The sequence below is a fragment of the Myotis lucifugus genome, unplaced genomic scaffold (genome assembly GCF_000147115.1).
Source record: "Myotis lucifugus unplaced genomic scaffold, Myoluc2.0 scaffold_141, whole genome shotgun sequence".
Taxonomy (NCBI): Eukaryota; Metazoa; Chordata; class Mammalia; order Chiroptera; family Vespertilionidae; genus Myotis; species Myotis lucifugus.
Window position 1 is genome coordinate 2,363,998 of NW_005871189.1, and position 20,838 is coordinate 2,384,835.

Here is a 20,838-nt window from a genome sequence, read left to right on the forward strand (position 1 = left end):
CTCATCAATAAGACGACTTCTCAATTTACTCTTGATAAGGTTCATGCTTGAAAATGATTGTTCCCATAAATATGTAGACCTGAATAAGGAAAGAACAGCAAATGCTAGTTTTTTCAGTTGATTATATGAGTCAGGAATACTATTCCAGGTGTTAAAAATCAACATATCTTCCTTCTCCAGGTTTTCAAAGCAGACCACTTATGCTGTGAACTAAGTTCACATTTGTTTTTCTCCAATATTTCTATATCAGCACAAAGACATTCAGATTTCGAGCTCCACAGTTCTTTGTTTTTTAAATCCAGCAATTGCATTTCAAAGTTGCCAATGTCAATATTAAAGGGAGAAAAATTTAATTCTGTTACAGTAGTATTGAGAGGTTTTTTAACAAAGGCTAACGTCGCTTTGCTGTTTCTGAATTCCTGAAACCTGTTGAGAAAAGCTTCCCTCATATTTAAAAGTGTTGTTTTGAAATAGCAAATGTCAATATCAGAATTATTTTCTTGGCGATGTTTCAACAGGCTTGTAAAGTGAATCAAAGTTTCTCTTTCAAAATCTTGAGCAAAAAGAGATAATTTGTTTTCAAATGAAATAAAGTCTTCTAACATCGAAAAAACTGTGTTTCCTTTCCCCTGTAATTTACGATTAAGCTGATTTTTTTTATAATATATATTTTATTGACCTCCCACAGAGAGGGAGGGAGAGGGACAGAGAGCCAGAAACATCGACAAGAGAGAAACATCGACCAGCTGCCTCCTGCACACCCCCCACCGGGGATGTGCCCGCAACCAAGGCACACGCCCCCGACCTGAGACCTGAATCCAACCCGGGACCCCCCAGTCCGCAGGCTGATGCTCCATCCACTGAGCCAAACCAGTCAGGGCACGATTAAGCTGATTTAGATGAGATGTAACGTCTACCATGAAATAAAATTTTTGGATCCATTCATCGTTCATTAGTTCTGGATAGTGAACACCCTTCTCAAGGAGAAATGCTTTAATTTCTTTTAATAAGGAAGCAAAACGTTCCAAAACGTTTCCTCTTGATAACCAATGTACCTTGTTATGCAGCAGAAGATCTGCGTACTCACCCTCCATTTCAACTAAAAATTCTTTAAATTGGCGATGATTAAGAGCTTTAGCTATAATTGAGTTGATAATCTTAATCACCAATTCCATAACTTTGCAAATTTCTTCTGGAAATGTCTGCGCACAAAGCGCTTCTTGATGAATGATGCAATGGTAAGTAAGTATCTCGTGATTAATTTTTTCTTTCAAAATAGCAACAAACCCGTTTGTTATGCCGGTCATACTTTTCGACCTGTCTGTTGAAATTGAGACGATTTTATCGAGTGGAATATGATGTTTTCAATGCACTCAATTACAGCATTTGCTATATCCTCTCCACGTGTTTGACCTTTGAGTGGCAATAATCCTAAAAGTTCTTCTTTAGGACCTGCAGATGAAATAAATCATACAAAAAGTGAAACTTGCGCTGTATCATTTATGTCACAAGACTCGTCAACTGCTATTGATAAAGCTGAAACCAATTTAAGATCTTCGACTTGCTGGTTGGTTATATTAGAAGACATTTTGACTGTTCTTTCTTTCACTGTTTTAGCAGACAATGGTAACTCTTTAATTTTTTTAAGAATATCTGCTTTGTTCTTAAAATCCTGAAATAGCTCTACGGATGCATTTATAAAACAACTTTTTATGTATTCGCCGTCTGTATATGGTTTTCCTCTCTTAGCAATCTCTTGACTAACCACAAAACTTGCAATGTTAACATTGTTAGAAGATTGCATCCAGTAATTAAATACAGAACTTGATTTTTCTTGACTCTTCTGAAGTTCTTCAACTGCTTTCTTCCTTGCATCACCGACAGGATATTTAGTACTAAATGACACGTGTTTAGTTGTAAAGTGTCTCTCCAAATTTGATTTCTTGTTATGCGCCAGTTTTTCCTGACAAATAAGACAGGTCGGAAGGCCATTTAAATTTTGAATAAACGCAAAAGTCTCGGTCCATTCAACTTTAAATTCACGGTTTTCGTCTTCCGTTTTTCTTTGCTTCTTCTTTGTAGCCATGTCAAACAGGGCACCTAAAAAAATGTTTCATTTTATAATAATAAAGCCACCAACACAAAATAATTACAATTCTTAAATTGATGACAAAAATACCTGTAGGATTTGCAGCTGGTTGGAAAAATACAGGTAATTTTATGCTTCGAGTAGGTACTTTTGTCACCCGCGTGCGATTTGCAGACGCGACTAGCACTAACCACTGTACAATGAGACTGCTGACTGACTGGCTCACTCAACTTGTGCATGAATCGCACGCACCTCCCCTGCGCTGCATAGCGTCTCCCTTCGCCTGACCGACCGACACCCCCCACTTCTTCTAACACCACTTCTTCAAAATAGACTCGCCCAGGCCGAAAACTTCTGCGCATGGGCCACGAAGTTTCAATCGCACTGTACGTGCGTGCCCGCATGTGGTATTTTGTAGAAGAGCCACACTCAAGGGGCCAAAGAGCCGCATGTGGCTTGCGAGCCGTGCTTGGCCGACCACTGGCCTAGGAGAACAGAACTTCTGCCATACTCTGAATGATTTCCCCACATGTCCCCTTGGAGCTTGTACACATGAAAAAATAAAAGAGAAGCAGGTTTTGTTGTATTTTAAAAATACATAGTAATGAAACCATAAAAATACTAGAGGAATCCACAGGCAGCAAAAATCTCAGACATATGCTGAAGCAATTTCTTCACCGATACCGCTCCTAGGGCAATGGAAACTAAAGAGAAAATAAACAAATGGGACTACATCAAAATAAAAAGCTTCTGCACAGCAAAAGAAACCATCAACAAAACAACAAGAAAGCCCACTGTATGGGAGAACATATTTGCAAATGTTATCACTGCTAAAGGTTTAATCTCTAACATTTACAGGGAACTCATACAACTTAATAAAAGGAAGATAAATGATCCAATAAAAAAATGGGCAACAGACCTAAATAGATACTTTTCGAAAGAAGACAGAAGGAAGGCCAAGAGACATATGAAAACATGCTCAAAGTCACTAATTATCTGAGAGATGCAAATCAAAACGACAATGAGGTACCATCTCACACCTGTCAGAATGGCTATCATCAACAAATCAACAAACGACAAGTGCTGGCGAGGATGCGGAGAAAAATGAACCCTCGAGCACTGCTGGTGGGAATGCAGACTGGTGCAGCCACTGTGGAGAACAGTATGGAGTTTCCTCAAAAAACTAAAAATGGAACTCCCATGTGACCCAGTAATCCCACTTCTAGGAATATATCCCAAGAAACTAGAAACACCAATCAGAAAGGTTATATGCACCCCTTTGTTCATAGCAGCACAATTCACCATAGCTAAGATTTGGAAACAGCCTAAATGCCCATCAGCAGATGAGTGGATTAGAAAACTATGGTACATCTACACAATGAAATACTACGCTGCTATAAAAAAGAAGGAATTCTTACCATTTGCAGCAGCATGGATGGAACTGGAGAGCATTATGCTAAGTGAAATAAGCCCGGCAATGAAAGAAAAATATCACATGATCTCACTCATTTATGGAAAATAAAGAACATTATAACCTGATGAACAAAAAGATAGATACAGAGGCAGTAAAGCATCGAACAGACTGTCAAATTACAGCGGGAAGGCTGGGGAGTGTTGGGGAGGAAGGTAAAGAGATCAACCGAAGGACTTGTATGCATGCATATAAGCACAACCAATGGACACAATACACTGGGGTGGGGGGTGGGATGAGGGCATGCGACAGGGGGTAGGGGAGGCTGGGGGAAGGTCAATGGGGAAAAAAAGGGAGATATGTGTACTAATATGTGTAATACTTTAAACAATAAAAAATAAATAAAAATACATAGTAACTTATTATTGTTAATTTTTACCTATAGTCTAATTTCATCATGCTTTATGATGGTATTAATAACATTTGTGAATGCCTATTTTTTGTGAGGCATGGCTAAACTATTTATTTACTTAAATACTTTCTATACTTAATACTTAAAACAATACTGCAAAGTGGAAACTGAGGCTTAGAGGAGTCTACCGAGATCTCATAGCTAGGGAATGATAGAACTGGGATACATTAGTGCTATAGTATTTAGTGTGGTATTGATGTGGGAGTAAATAAGTATATATTGGTACTGCAATTGGAAAAATAAAGTTAGAACCAACATTAAAAAATATATATATTTTTTTGATTTCAGAGAGACAGGGAGAGGGAGAGATTGAAACATCAATGATGAGAGAGAATCATTGATTGGATGTCTCCTGCATGCCCCCCACTGGGGATTGAGCCCACAACCTGGGCATGGGCCCTTGACTGAAATCAAACTTGGGACCCTTCAGTCTGCAGGCCAGTGATCTATCCACTGAGCCAAACCAGCTAGGGCTAGAGCCAACATTTTATCATAAATTCCAGAGAGATAAAGTCTAAAGACAGCTGATATTTAAGTTAAATGTTATTTAATTTTTAAAAAAAATTTATTTTATTGATTTTTTTTTACAGAGAGGAAGGGAGAGGGATAGAGAGTTAGAAACATCGATGAGAGAGAAACATTGATCAGCTGCCTCTTGCACACCCCCTACTGGGGATGTGCCCGCAACCAAGGTACATGCCCTTGACCGTAATCGAACCTGGGACCCTTGAGTCCGCAGACCGACACTCCATCCACTGAGCCAAACCGGTTAGGGCAAATATTATTTAATTTTTAAAAGCCCTTCCTTTTTGATAATTCCGTTTCCCCTCAATTTTATTCTATAACTAGGAGCCCAGTGCACGAATTTGTGCACCTTGAAAGGAACTGTGGGCTGCGAAGCTGCGGTAGGCACAGGGGCGGGTCTCAGCCCATCCTCTGCACCCCTGTTAGGCCACTCCCACTGTGGCCCCAGGTCCCCTGTCTGCTGGCAGCCCCACTCCTGCTGCCGCTGCTCCTACGTGCTGATGTCTCTGGCCCAGCTTGAACTGGCTGATGGTGCAGAGCGATTGGGGCCAGCGCCATCAGCGGGTTCGAGCGGCAGCTGCTGCCCCGATCTCCCCTCAGGAGCAGGGGGAGGTGAAGAAGCCCTCAGGGGCTACTAGGGCTGGCAGCCGCGGCTCGCACCCGCTGATAGTGACGAGTGATCAGGACCGGTGCCAGGCACTGGCAGCGTGTGCGAGTGGCAGCTCCGGTGCTGGCTGCGGGTGTGAGTGGGGCTGGTGCTGGCAGTGGGTGTGAGTAGGGCCGGCGCCGACAGCAGGTGCGAGCTCTGGGCGGGACTGTGGCGTGCGGGAGCAAAGAATTTTCAGTAACCACCAAAGGATCGCCCTGATGACAGCGACCAGTGCCCCGCCTTGGTCTGGTGCCCTTGCTCACCTGCTCCACCATCCCACTGCGGCTAATGCCCACAATGATCCGCACATGCCCCCCTGGTTGTCAGTGCCCGTCATAGCGACTGGTTGTTCAATTGTTCCGGTTGTTCTGCTGTTTGGTCTATTTGCATATTAGCCTTTTATTATATAGGATATACTGCCTTTACGTTTTACAGGAATGTTGACTGCTTTTACCCCATCTTTTAGTATGTAATTGTAAAGTATGTACATACTCTTCAGCTCCTACAAACCAGAGAAGCCCTGTTTTCTTAGGCCTTCTTAAGCATGACTTGAAATATCAGCTCATAATGGAAATAATTGGCTAATTTGACTACAAAAAGTTTAAACTGATTTTTATAATTAAAAGATACTATAAATGTAGGAATCACTGAAGTCCTCTTCAATTTTAAAGTACAAATAACAGACTCAGAAAATATTTACAAACTTTATTAATAGATAAAAGTTAGTATCTTTAATATACAAAGAGCTTCCTCAAGTCAATAAGAAAAATACAGCAAACTAATAGACTGGTGGTAATATGAGAAAAATAGATAATAGATATCACCAAGTAAAATGTGAAAAGACACTTATCACCACTGTTGCTTATGGAAGTACACATTAAAAAACAATGACTTTTGCTATAAGCACAACTGCATAAATCCCCTTCTTTCCATGGATATTACGCAGAAGCAACAAGAAAGTTGGAAAGGACTCTAAAAACTCCATTTTCAGTGAAGGTAAGAGATAGATAATCCACAAATTTCAGATGATGTGAAATCACTGCCAATCACAGATGAGATCAGGTAGAATCCAAAGAGAAAATGAAAGAAGTAGTATGGAGAGGAGTCAGGGGGGCAAAGCTAAAATTCCAGTGAAATATACTTTCTGCAGAAAAAAAGACTCACTCTGAAATGCAAAAGAGCCCCTGGTATGCATGTATTACAGTTACTGTTGCTGTATTACAGATTATCCTAACAGTGGCTTAAAACAACCTTTACTATTAACTCATTGCCAACTTTCCCCCCTCTCTTTTAACTTATAAAAATAAAACTAACATATTCTAAGGTTATTATGGAAATTGAAAGAAGCCAAAAAAAGAAAATGATGAAGGTAGACAAGTTCTATCATACCTCAAAATTTAAAAAGTGTGTGTGACTATACCCCAGTAGAATAGACAGTCCAGAAAGTGAATACCTATAATATGGGAATTTGGTGTAAAAGTAATATTTCAAATCAGAAAAAATAAATCCTTTAATAACTGGTATTGAGATCACAGGATGGCCACCTGAAAAAACAAATTAAGGTGCTGCCATACTTCAAACTCTATACCAGTATAAAGTCCAAATCAAATACAGTATTTTAAAGTTAAAAAAGAAAAAGTACAATTACTGGAAAAAAATGGGAGGATGAGGATTCTCTTAAAACCTTGGGGTGTAGCTCTTTGCCGCATCTACTGCGAGGATGAAGACCATTCTGGAACAAAACCAAAAGACAGAGCCATCTTATATTTTGGCGGGAAATTCACCCGCACTCCAAGTGTTAAGGTGCTGCCATACTTCAAACTCTATACCAGTATAAAGTCCAAATCAAATACAGTATTTTAAAGTTAAAAAAGAAAAAGTACAATTACTGGAAAAAAATGGGAGGATGAGGATTCTCTTAAAACCTTGGGGTGTAGCTCTTTGCCGCATCTACTGCGAGGATGAAGACCATTCTCAGCAATCAGACTGTGGACAGCCCAGAAAATGTGGACATCACTCTGAAGAGATGCACTGTTATTGTGAAGGTCCCCAGAGGCACCCTGCGGAGGGACTTCAACCACATCAGTGTAGAGCTCAGTCTCCTTGGAAAGAAAAAGAAGAGGCTCTGGGTTGACAAGTGGTGGGGAAATAGAAAGGAACTGGCTACAGTTCGCACTGTCTGTAGTCATGTACAGACCATGATCAAGGGTGTTACACTGGGCTTCCGTTACAAGATGAGGTCTATGTATGCTCACTTCCCCATCAATGTCATTATTCAGGAGAATGGTTCTCTTGTTGAAATTAGAAATTTCTTGGGAGAAAAATACATCCGCAGAGTTCGGATGAGGTCAGGCATTGCTTGTTCAGTATCTCAAGCCCAGAAAGATGAGTTGATTCTTGAAAGAAATGACATTGAACTTGTATCAAATTCAGCAAGCCACAACAGTTAAAAACAGGATATCAGAAAATTTTGGGATGGTATCTATGTTTCTGAAAAAGGAACAGTTCAGCAGGCTGATGAATAAGATCTAAGTTGTCCAGCTATAGAAACATCAAGATGCCAAATGATTTGTCACAGTTGTTTGTGAAACTATAAAAATGTACAATAAAAGCCTTGTATTGAAATAAAACAAAAACAAAAAACAAACAAAAACCTTGGGGTGTAGAAAATCTTTAAACTCAGAAAAGATTAATCAATGAAAGTAAAAAAATTCTGCATAATAAAAATTCATAAGAAACTTACAAAAAATGTAATAAGCTGAGAAAATATCTTCATAATGAAAGTTTAATCTCTATCAAGAGCTTTTAGAAATGATAGGAAAAAGAGCAACCACCCAAAAGTAGAAGAGGAAGAGCAAATAATGCAAATATATAATTCACAGAAAAGGAAATGTAAATGGTCCTTAAACATACGAAAGACAATCAACCTAATTTATAATAAGAAAAATGAAAATTAAAACCATACTGAGATGCCATTTTTAACTATCCATTTGGCAAAGCTATTTAAAAAATATATATTTTTATTGATTTCAGAGAGGAAGAGAGAGAAGGAGAGAGAGATAGAAACATCAATGATGAGAATCATTGATTGGTTGCCTCCTGCACACCTCACACTGGGGATCGAGCCCACAACCTGGGCATGTGCCTTGACCAGGAATCGAATTGTGACTTCCTGGTGCATAGGTCGACACTCAGCCACTGAGCCACGCTGGTCAGGCCCATTTGGCAAAACTTCTAAACTTTGATAACACTGCCAAATTATTGGGGAAATATTTCTAATGGGAGTATACAATAATACAATCTCTGTGAAAGGCAATTTGGCAGTACCCATCAAATTTACTAATGTATGCACCCTTTGATCCAGCAGTCCTCCTCTAGGATTTGTGTATCAGACCTACTCACGGGTCACAGTTTGTGTCGTGTTCTCTTGGGTCTGCTGGGACTTGAGTCTGGTTATAGGTGTAGAAGCAATGAGAGGAGGTGGGTGGGTCATTAGTAGGATCAGCAATGCCTTACAATGAGTCTGTTACAGGCTCTGTAGGGAAGGGATGACCAACTTCCTCACATAAGGGAGGAAGAGTTGTCTCTATTGGTAAAGAAGATTTGACAGAATTTAGGGGTTTAGGTTTTTAGCAGTCTACATTCCAGATCTCCCACAGTATCAAACTGAATCTAGATTAATCCTCAAGCCACTTCTCTCTCTCTCTCTCTCTCTTTTTTTGGTCTAGCTTCTTTTCTACAGGTTCCTCCTAAAAGCAGTTCCTTAAAAATTCACTTGCAATAAGAACCTCCATCACAGGCTCCATTTCTAGAGAATTTGATCTAAGTGGTCAATCTTCAGACTATTTCTCTGATTTACACTTGTATATCCCTTCTTGAAACATCCACATGAATGTCTAAGAGGCATTTCAAATTTGTATCCAAAACTGAACTCCTGATAGTTTTCTACTCTAACATGCTTCTCTCACTGTTCTTCCTGTTTCAGTGTGACAACTCTATTCTTCCAATTGCTCAGGACAAAACTTTTTACATCCCACATTCAATCACTCAGCAACACGGATGCCAAATCATTTAACTTGGTGCTAAATCATTTGTAGATAACCTGCTTCTTTTGGGTGGCAGTTTGTATATAGCAAGCAATTCCTTCACTGCAATCTATTGAAAGTCAACCTTTGACATGAGGGTTTGAAAAAATGAGGGTTAGACTTATTAATTCTACTTTCAAAATGAACCTGTAATTCTCCCAGTCATTACCACCACCATTGCTACTACTCTGGTGCCCGCCACTATTAGCTCTGGCTTCGATTGTTGCAATGGCCTCCTAATTGGTTTTTCAGCTTCCACTCTCATTTGCCTTTGTTCTATTTTCAACATGTTAGCTAGCAGGATCCTTTAAAAATGTGTCATATCATGTCACATCTCTGTCATAATTCTCCATTGCTTTTCAACCTAGGTAAAAGCCTCAGTTTCCATAATGAACTACATGATTTTATGATTTTGTCCTCCATCCTATATCTCTGAAGTCATCTCCTGCTATTCCATCCTTCTCTCACATGTTCCTGCCAGTTTGGCTTCCTCGAGCCTTTGCATTTGGTGGTCTCTCTGGTTGGAATGGTCTTTCCCAGATATTGGCATGGTTCACTCCCTCACTTCTTTCAGGTGTTGTCATTGCCAGTCTAAATTGCAGTTCTTCATACTGCTATTCTCTGCCCTGGTTTTCTTCTTAGCACCATCATGCTCTATTTTACTTATTTATATTTTGTATCATTTGTTCCCCTCACTCTAATATAAACTTCAAGAGTTCAGGGATTTGTGTCTGTTTTGTTCCCTACTGGCAAGTGGAAGAGAACTCAATAAATATTTGTTGAGTGCATGAATGCATTATTTTATTTATAATTAACTAGATTATTCATCCAAAATTCATTGTATACATACCTGTAGAAGTAACTATGGCTGCTGGAAGCTGAATCATCAATTGACAGTCTCATAAATTCAAACACTCCAGAGATGTGGGCTGGTTCACTTATATAACAACCAGCTTTCACAGTTTCTACAGTTGTGATTAGAGAGAAGGAATTGCTGCCATTTATTTTACATTTATCAGAAATTTATTGAACATATAGACATGGAAGTCTAAGTACATGTCTTCCTGCTAAGTGCAGTGGGGATATAAAAGTAGCATCTAGAAATCTGGCATGTAATGTACATAAACCAGTTAGAGGAATAGAAAACAGTGATGAGTAGACGTGACCATGAATCAAGTATAATCATTCATCATTGACTTTGGTACTGAGATAATTCTAAAATGAAAATTAGACACAGTTGTCTAGCATTAGCTATGTATAATGTTTGGCTGTAAATTTGATATATCTCACATTTGTGATACTGGGAATTTCCATCTATCTTTCACAACACTCTGTTTGTTTCACAAATCTGTTTCGACATTTCTTAATGTTACCGATGGCCTCCTTTTCTGAATTCCTGTAGATTTTTGGCCTGTATCTATGGCCATTCTTGAGTGATTCACATAAGTGAAGGGGGATAATCTTGAGATTTAAAAAAGTCGCAAGAACAAAGGCTTGCATGGGAGGAGACTTGTGAGGGGAACTGAACCTTCGAAACCAGGTCAGAATTGTGAAGCAGGAAGAGCGCCAGGAAGTGGCTTCTGGTGGCTGCTTCTTGGGGTTGATTCGGTCACAGGATTATAATGAATCCAAGTTCAAATTGTTTGGATGGTTAGCGTTGGTAACAGATAACAGCTTTTTAAACTAGGCTTTAGCAGTGGGCAGCCAAATGCATTTTGAACTTTAGTAAGCTGAGCTAACTGACATGTCTTTTAACTATAAATAATTCTTGTCCTGCACTATAGCTATGGAAACCCAAGACTGGGATGGCAGAGAACTATGGCTTATAGCAATTTTTTTTGAGGACTTTTGTTTTCTTTCAGCAAAATTACACTTTTTTAAATCAAGAGGTTGAATAAACTAAGATACAATGTTTACATAATATTATTTATTCTCTATTTTGCTGAAGGCGATTTTTTAAAACGTGAAACTACTCCATTGTCATCAGATTATTATCTCTCAAGTGCAGAATTTGAGGAACATGGATTTCTGCCTCCAGGGGGCACTATCGTTTTCATAAAATAAGGAATTAGACTTGATTTTTTGATGTTGGTGGCTTCTTACCCTATGGAGAGACTCCTTGGGAGCACTGTCATTTAAGTGAACACCAAAAGTAGAATCCATTCAATCTAGTAGGGATCAGATTCAAGGCGACTCTTGTCTTTATTGCTGGAAAGTTTCAAATGGAGAAGGATAATAGCTGGCCCAAAGATTTAGAATTAGAAAGCACTTAGAGTCTATCTCCTCTATATTGTAATAGAGAAATCTATTATGAAGCTGGGGGAAAGCTGCATTTCTCAAGTTAAAGCCAATGACTGTATTATGTGAGTCAAAAACATTATATTTTACTTTATATATGTCTGACATTTTTTGTTACATGTATTATTGTTGTTGAGTTTTTACCAGTTTGTCATTTTTGGGGAAAATCAGCATCAACCTTTAGTATCAAGACCAGATTTATCAGGGCTTCAACCAGTAAGAATGCAAGCATCTTTGTATGCACAAAGGCTTGTTTTCTCTCAGCATTTCTGAACTAGACACAAACGTTCCTGCTTCTGTTATCATAGTATTTATGTAAAATCTTGCTAACTCAGTCTCCTCAAATAGCCAAATATTGAAAGCATCTGTAGCAAAATATGTCAGTAATGCAGTTTGTAGAAGGGTGACACATAAAAATTATTTTAAAAAGGAAAAGCATCCAAGCTCATTCACTCAACAAATATTTGTTGAGCACCCTTTATGTGGGAGATGTGGGGGCTGAAAAGACAGTCTTTGCTCTGTAAAATAATAACATTTCTAGTAGACTAAGAATGATGTCTGAAATTGAAGCATGTTATTAAAAGATTAAGACTTCATAGTGTGTCAAGAAAATATTCTTTGAGATGATTTTTTTTATCATGGTAAAACACATATAACATAAAATTACAATTTTAACCATGTTTAATTGTATACTCCTGTGGCATTAAGTACATTCCCATTGGTATGCAGCCATAACCACCATCCATCTCCAGAATGTTTTAATCCTCCCTGACTAAGACTGCATTAAACAACTCATTTCCCCTGCCTCTCCCAGCCCCTGGCAACCATCATTCCACTTCCTGTCTCTGAATTTGACTATTCTAGCTACCTCCCATAAGGAGAACCATACAATATTTGTCCTTTTGTGACTGGCTTAATTCACTTAGTATAATGTCTTCATATTTCATCTATGTTGTAGCATATGTCAGAATTGTCTTCTTTATTAAGGCTGAATAATACTCCATTGTATGTATATGCCCTATGTTGTCCATCCATTTATTTGTTGGTGGATACTGGGTTGCTTCCACCTTTTGGCTATTCAACAGTTACTTTGTGGAACAACGTTTCAGAACTCTGGAGTCTCCCCAGAGGGGAGCCATGATGCTTTGTTGCAGTGACAGGCACCGGCACCCACAAGCCCTGCTTCTCTCTGGATTGGAACATGCCAGAAGGAAGGACTTTAACATCACAGAGATCTGGGCAATCAGTCCTTGTCCTAGATCAGTGATGGCAAACCTATGACACGCGTGTCAGAGGTGACACGCAAACTCATTTTTTTGGTTGATTTTTCTTTGTTAAATGGCATTTAAATATATAAAATAAATATCAAAAATATAAGTCTTTGTTTTACTATGGTTGCAAATATCAAAAAATTTCTATATGTGACACGGCACCAGAGTTAAGAGGGTTTTTCAAAATGCTGACACAGTGAGCTCAAAAGGTTCACCATCACTGTCCTAGATCAATAGCATACCCACTGGGGTAAAACTAAATTAAACTTTGAGATGTTTTCCTTTGCTTCACTGTGCTGTTTAGACACATTTCTTTGCTTAATTTAAACTTTGGATTCCAACTTCTGTTTAGGTTCTTCTGTCTTGTAGAGACATTTGGAAAGGGAATTGGTTTCCCAAGGAGGACTCAGCTGGTCCTCCTGTGGTTGCTGTGTTGGACTCTTTTTGGCTTGCAGTACTGGCACACTTGGGTCTGTTACTTGCATTTGAAAGAATCACACTTTATAGACCAACATGGTTTCCATACTAGTTTTTCCTGGCAAGCCCAGTCCTGCAGCAAACAGTAATGCAGCCTTGGAAGTGAAATTGCTAAGGCCTCAAGAAGGTTCTTTTCTTTTGCTTTGACCATTGGTTTTATAACTTTAATGTTCTTTTTTGCTTTGACTTGAAATTTGTGGTTGGTTTCCATGGACTTAGGAAATCCTGTCAAATCCTGGGTATTTAGAATGGGCTAGCCAAGAGTCCTAATGACAGCTAGTAGTCTTCCTAATGACTAATAAGGAGGACCCAATACTATAACTAACTAACTAACTAACTAACTAACTATGCTAACTAATACAAACACTAATAACTACTTTGATGCACTGCACTTGTGTTCTGTAGATACTCCTTCCTCATACAGCAGTAGAGATTTGGGTAGTAGAGAATATTAGATTTTCTATTTTGGTCATGATCATGGAAATTAAAGGGCTTCAAGGCAGGAAACTGGTAATGATGAGAAGAACTAAACCAAATGACATAAAGGCTCTTGGAAAGTATGATACAGACTTGGGAGAGTCAGTTACCCTTACAGGGTCTCAGTTTTCTTGTTTGTAGGATGGGAGTGGAGGTTGAAATCCTCAGGTTTTGACGATATGGTAGTGCTAGTATTGATGGCCGTGGTATGGGTTTGTAGGGAGGAGTGGACAGAGAGATGTGCTGAAAATTTCAGTTGGACCAATTAGTTAAATGCTCACTATTTATATAGAAGATTTGCAGGAAAGCAGTGATAAGTTAGTCTTTGGAAGATTAATGTACAACTTGAATTACTGGTTCTCTCCTGCTCTTCTTCACCCCACCTTCCCCTGCCCCATGCCAGATAAATTAATTCTTCCTAGCCTCAAATCACAGAATCTTACTGGTTAATGTTGGAGATGAGGTATTTATTCTCCCTTAAGTATATAAAAATGGCTTATTGGTTTTATAACTTTAATGTTCTTTTTTGATAATAGATGATTATTTCAGGAAACTTGGAAATATAGAGTATTATAAAGAAGTTTATCTTTTTTTTTTTTAAAGGAAACCTTATTTGTTTATTTATTGTTAATCCTCACCTGAGGATATTTTTCCATTGATTTTTAGAAAGAGTGGAAGAGAGAGGAAAAGACAGAGAGAAACATCGATGTGAGAGAAACTCATTGATTGGTTGCCTCCTGCAACCAAGGTTATGTGCCCTTGACTGGAATTGAACCTGGGATCCTTTGGTCCGCAGGCTGAAGCTCTATCCACTGAGCAAACCGGATAGAGCTATAAAGAAGCTTAATCACTCAAACTTTCGTTGTCTAAAGATGATCACCATTAACATTCATTATTCTTTCCAGACATTTTTTATCACATCAAATTGTATTTATATATATGCATGCACAAAAATAATGCTGATATTTCAGAGATATACACAATTTTTATAAAATTAGAATAAATTTATATTTTTTCCATGTAATATGAATATTTATCTTTTCTGCAGTAATAAACATTAGGAAGCCTTTCAAATACTATTAAAAGAGACTTTGAGAAATATATAAGTGAAAAAGAATGAAAAATATAAAATGATGAAAAATGAGTGAAATTACTCTTAATTTCACATATGAAATCTTATTTGTTTCCACAGATGGCAGTTTTGTAGATCACCCAAATATTTTGTGGACAGTACGCATAAAACATGAAAAGAATATATAGAGCTTGGAGAAAAAATATTTGATTCAATAAATTTGCTGAATAAGTAGGATTTTATTATAAAATCTTCACAGTAATTTTAAATGGAACCAGGATGCAATAAAATTGGTGATGTTGTTTCAGAATTATTCCACCACAGTGGTGCTCTCCCCTCCCAACACCCAGCAGGACAGTCTGACAGATTCTGAACAGTTTATTGTAGGCAATGCTTTTATCTTGGCTCATTGTTTTGCAATCTACATTGTGATGATTGTCTTCTTAAATATTCCATTTCCTCTCTTCAAAGAGGGAATCATGTGCCAATATCACCCAAATTCTCAGCCACTGTTATTCTGCATTTTTACATTATGTTCCAAGGAACATACTTTCATGTATATTGACTTTACTATTTTTTAACCACTATAGACAAATGATATATTAGCTAAGACTGTACCAGAGGCCATATTTACTGACACTGCCACTTTGGAAATATTTATTATGACTCTTTTATTTTGCATCAAAAGTGTCAGTGGTTCTCTTTCTCTCTCTCTCTCATCGAATAATCATGTTTATTTACCCTTGTTTCCATTCATCCTGTCATGGAAGTACATGTTTGAACACTGTTATAATAAACACACGCCCTAACTAGTTTGGCTCAGTGGATAGAGCATCGGCCTGTGGACTGAAGGGTCCCGGGTTCGATTCCGGTCAAGGGCATGTACCTTGGTTGTGGGCACATCCCCAGTAGGAGATGTGCAGGAGGCAGCTGATTGATGTTTCTCTCTCATCGATGTTTCTAACTCTCTATCCCTCTCCCCTCCTCTCTGTAAAAAAATCAATAAAAAATATATTTTTTAAAAAAGGAACAGACTATTGATACACTCGACACCTCAGAATCATCATTCTGTGCAAACGGAGGCAAACTCTGATTCCATTCGTACGCCGTCTTCTTTGGAAAAATGTGTATTCAGGTCTTCTGGCCATTTAAAATGGGATTATTTGTGTGTCTCCTCCTCCTCCTCCTCCTCCTCCTCCTCCTCCTCCTCCTCCTCCTCCCCTCCCCCAAACCCCTTCCCCTCCTTCCCCTCCCTTCCCTCCCTCTCCCCTCCCCATCCCCCCTTCCCTACCCCTCCCCCTTCTCCTTCTTGCTACTGAGTTGTGTCAATTCTTTGAATATTTTGTGTATTAACCCCTTATGGAATATTTTTCCCCATTTCATAGGTTGATGATGGATTTGGATTCATTTTGATATGGGTTCTTTGCTGTGCAGAAACATTTTAGTTTGAGGTAGTCCTAATTACTTATTTTTGCTTTTGTTGTCAAATCCAAAAAACTATTGCCAAACCAATGTCAAGGATCTTACTCCTTTAGTTTTCTTGTAGGGTTTTTACAGATTCAGGTCTTACTTCAAGTCATTAATCTATTTTGAGTTGATTTTTGCATATGGTATAAGATAGGGATCCAGTTTAATTCTTTTGCATGTGGAAAGTCAGTTTTTACAATACCATGACTTTTCCCCATTGCATATTCTTGGCACATTTGTCAAAAAGTAATTGCATGGGTTTTTTTCTGGGCTTTCAATTCTATTCCACTAATTTGACAATTTTTATACCAATACCACACTGTTTTGATTACTATAGCTTTGTAAAATGAGGAAATGTGATGCCTCCAGCTTTGTTCTTTTTCAAGATTGCTTTGTCTAGTCATGGTCTTTTGTGGTTCCATATGCATTTTTAGGATTCTATTTCTGTAAAAAATGTCTTTGGAATTTTGATAGGGATTGCATTGAATCTGTAGATAATTTTGGATGTGGTATGGACATTTAAAATATTTTTTAAAAATTTATTTTTAGAGAGAGGGGAAAGGAGAGCGAGAGAGAGAGAGAGAGAGAGAGAGAGAGAGAGAGAGAGAGAGAGAAAGAGATTGATTTATGTGAGAACAAAACATCAATTGTCTGGCTCCTGCATGTACCCTACCAGGGATCGAGCCTGCAACCTGGACATGTGCCCTGCTCCTGAATCAGACTGGCATCCTTTCGGTGCATGGAACCAACTGAACCACTTCAACCAGGCAGTGTGGATATTTTAAACAATAATAATTCACCCAATCCATAATCTTTGAATAGATCTTTTCATTTATTTGTGTCTTCAATTTCTTTCATCAGTGTTTTGTAGTTTGCAGTGTCAGATCCTTTACATCCTTGAGTAAATTTATTTCTAAATGTTTTATTGTTTTTGATGCTATTGTAAATAGCATTATCTTAATTTCTTTTTCAGATACTTCATTATTAGTGATTTTTGTATATTGATTTTGTATTCTGTAACTTTACTGAATTTGTTTTTAGTCTTTTGGTGGTGTCTTTAGGGTTTTCTATAGAAAATGTGTTATCTGGCCCTAGCCGGTTTGGCTCAGTGGATAGAGCATCGGCCCTGCAGACTGAAGGGTCCCAGGTTCGATTCCGGTCAAGGCATGTGCCTTTGTTTCGGGCACATCCCCAGTGGGAGTGTGCAGGAGGCAGCTGATCGATGTTTCTCTCTCCCTTCCTCTCTGTAAAAAATCATATATTTAAAAAAAAGAAAAAAAAAGAAAATGTGTTATCTGTAAACACAGACAATATTACTTCTTCCTTCCCAGTTTGTATGGTCTTTCTTTTCCTTTTCCCTTTTCCCTTTTCCCTTTCCCCTTTCCTTTCCTTTCCTTTCCTTTCCTTTCCTTTCCTTTCTTTCCCTTCCTTCCTCTCTTTCTTCCTCCCTCTCCCTCTCCCTCTTTCCTTCCTTCTCTCCTCTCCTTCTCTCTTTCCCTCCTTCTTTCCTTCTCTCTCTCTCTCTCTCTCTCTCTCTCTCTCTCTCTCTCTCTCTCTCTCTCTCCCCTGATTGATATGGACTTCCAATACTACATTGAATAAAAGTGGTGAGAGTGGGCATCCTTGTCTTATTTCTGATCTTAGAAAAGGAAAGGTTTTTGGTGTTTCACCATTGAGTATGATGTTAGTTATGGGATTGACATATATGGATAGGATATTGTAGATGAAGAATACATGTTTTAAAGCTAGAATGCCTAACTAAATCCTAGTTCTGCCACCTATTATAGGTATAACTATGAGAAGTTACTTCTCATGCACCTGAATTTTCTCATTTGTAAAACAAAGATAACAACAGTACCTATCTCATTGGATTTCTTTTTTTCTTGCATTATTTTTAATTTCAAAGCTCAAATTTTCCCAAATTGGATCAATAGGACTCTTTAGAAGCAGGCTTCCTTTGGTTTTTGGATATGTCCATCATTTTTTATAAACAGCTTTATTAACTCATAATTTATATGCCATACAATTACTGCTAAATAATAATTCTACTTAATTGACATAGCACATTTTGTTTATTCATTCATCAGTTGACATATATTTGAGCTGTTTCCATTTGAGGGCTATCTATATATATAAAAGCCTAAGTGACCATTATGACCAAATGACCCGGAACGACCAGTTGACTGGTTGCTATGATGATCACTGACCAGCAGGGGGCAGACACTTAACACAGGAGCTGCCCCCTGGTGGTCAGTGTGCTCCACAGCGGGAGTGCCGCTCAGCCAGAATCTGGACTCATGACAGCCTCCGTGTCAGTGCTATGGGTGGGGGGTGTGGTAGGGGGGGTGGTGGTGGCGGCAGGTGCAGTGGAGCTAGGATGAGTGGCAGTGGAGCTGCGCCTGGCCCCAGCTGGGGCTCCTCCCGGGCTGCCTGCTGCTTCGGCACTGCTACATCCCCTGAGGGGTCCCGGATTGTGAGAGGATGCTGGCCATGCTGAGGGACCCCACCTGTGCATGAATCCGTGCACTGGGCCTCTAGTTGTGAATAATGCTGTTATGAACATTTATGTACAAGATTCTGTTTGGACATACATTTTCATTTTTCTTGGGTGTAGAATGAAATTTATGGATCATATGGTAACAATGTTTAACATTTTGAGGAACTGCACCCAAGCAATTTTCCAAAGAAGCAGTATCATTTTTTGCAATCCCACCGTAAGGTATGAGGTTTCGGTTTTCCCCTCTCATCAACAGTTGTTATTATCTATTTTTTCTTTTCTTTTTGCTTTTAACCACCCTAATGCATGTGAAGTGGTATTTCATGGTTTTGATTTTCATTTTTGTAATGACTAATAATGTGGAACATCTTTTAGTGTGCTTATTGGCCTTTTGCATATCATCTTTGGAGAAATGTCTATTCAAATCCTCCACCTATTTTTAAATTGAATTACTTGTCTTTTTATTGCTGAGTTGTAAGTTCTTTGTATATTCTGGATGCAACTTCCTTGTCAGATATATGATTTGCAAATATTTTCTCCCATTATGTGGCTGTCCTTTGTTTTCTTTCCTTTTAAAATTTTTTTTTGTTAATTTTTAGAGAAAGAGGAAAGGAGAGGAATAGAGAGATAGAAACATAGATGAGAGAGAAACATCACCGATCGGCTGCCTCCTGAACACTTCCTCCTGGGGATAGAGCTCACAACCTGGGCATGTACCCTGACCAGGAATTGAACCAGTGACCTCCTGGTGCATGGGACGATGCTCAACCAACTGAGCCACACTGACTGGGCTGAAGATTTACTCTTATGTTTATCTTGAAAAGTTTCATAGTTTTAGCTCTTATATTTCTATCTATAATGCACTTTGAGTTCATTTTTGTTTGGTGTGATGAAGGGTTCAATTTTATTCTTTTGTATATGGATATCTAGTTGTCCCAGCATCATATTTGAAACTCATTGAGTTTTTATAAGTATAAAATATTATTATATGTAAAGCACTTAGAATAGTACATGAGGATGCATAGCAGCACTGAGTAAATATTATTTATTATTTTATCATTTATTGTACTGAATTGTCATTATATGTTTACTTGTCTATCTCTCTCAAGAGATTATCTTAATGTTTGTACCTATGTGCCTGGTCTAGTGCCCAATGAACAGTACATGCTGGATAGATTTTGTTGAATGGATAAATTGTAAATAGGGTTTCTCTGCTCAGGGTAAGGCACAGGACAGATGCCAATTTCAACACCAACATTCTACTGTGTTAGACTTGAGTTCCTACCAAAGGGCCTCGCAAAGTTAGAACATGTTAACAGTGGTTGCCCTAAGGTATCTCCCCAGAGAGCATAGTGTACAATCCCTGGGTGCAGATCACTTCAGCACATTTATCTTTCTCATGTCTCTCTCTCCACTGCTTATTTCTTCTTCCCCTTGTCCCTGAGCAGGAGCTCGTGGAATAGAACCCCTCTCTAATGTTAGTCTCTGCCAAATCTTCTTTGCTGCAACCTTTGACTTTCAATCCTTAAAAGCTGAAGGTGCATGACTTACTCACAGTCCCTTAACAGACTCCATCTACTTTCCCCCATCTCCCGCTCCCCCCCGCCCCCCCCGCATGATCTCATCTAGTTTAATGGCTTTAAATACCATGTTAGTGTTGAAGACTCCCAAACCTGTTACTCCAGCCTTAACTCTTTACTGAGATCCAGACTTAAATTTTAATTGTCTGCTTCATGTCTCATCTTAGATATCTAACAGGCTTCTCAAACTTAACATATCCAAAATAGTTTCTCCCACAAACATTTTTCTCTTAGTCTTTCTCATCTAAGTGAATGAATGACTCCATAAAATTCTCCTAGTTACTGAGATAAAATACTTAGGATTTATCCTTGATTTCTCTTTTTAAAAAGTAAATAGCCGCCAGTCTTTTTAATCTGCCTTCAAAATATGCCAGCAACTTATCACTGCTCACCACCTCCAGTGTTTTCTCTAGAGAACAAGCACCATCTGCAAGACATGATCTAGGACATAGGCGCAGTGATAAGTCG

General features: G+C 38.6%; 1 pseudogene across 1 annotated transcript; it reads left to right on the forward strand.

Annotated features, from left to right (window-relative positions):
• Positions 1-7,089: 7,089 nt before the first annotated feature.
• On the forward strand, positions 7,090-7,706 carry LOC102432750 (annotated as a pseudogene). The gene has a single exon (XR_330221.3). The product of XR_330221.3 is annotated as a 60S ribosomal protein L9 pseudogene (transcript).
• The last annotated feature ends 13,132 nt before the right edge of the window (positions 7,707-20,838 follow it).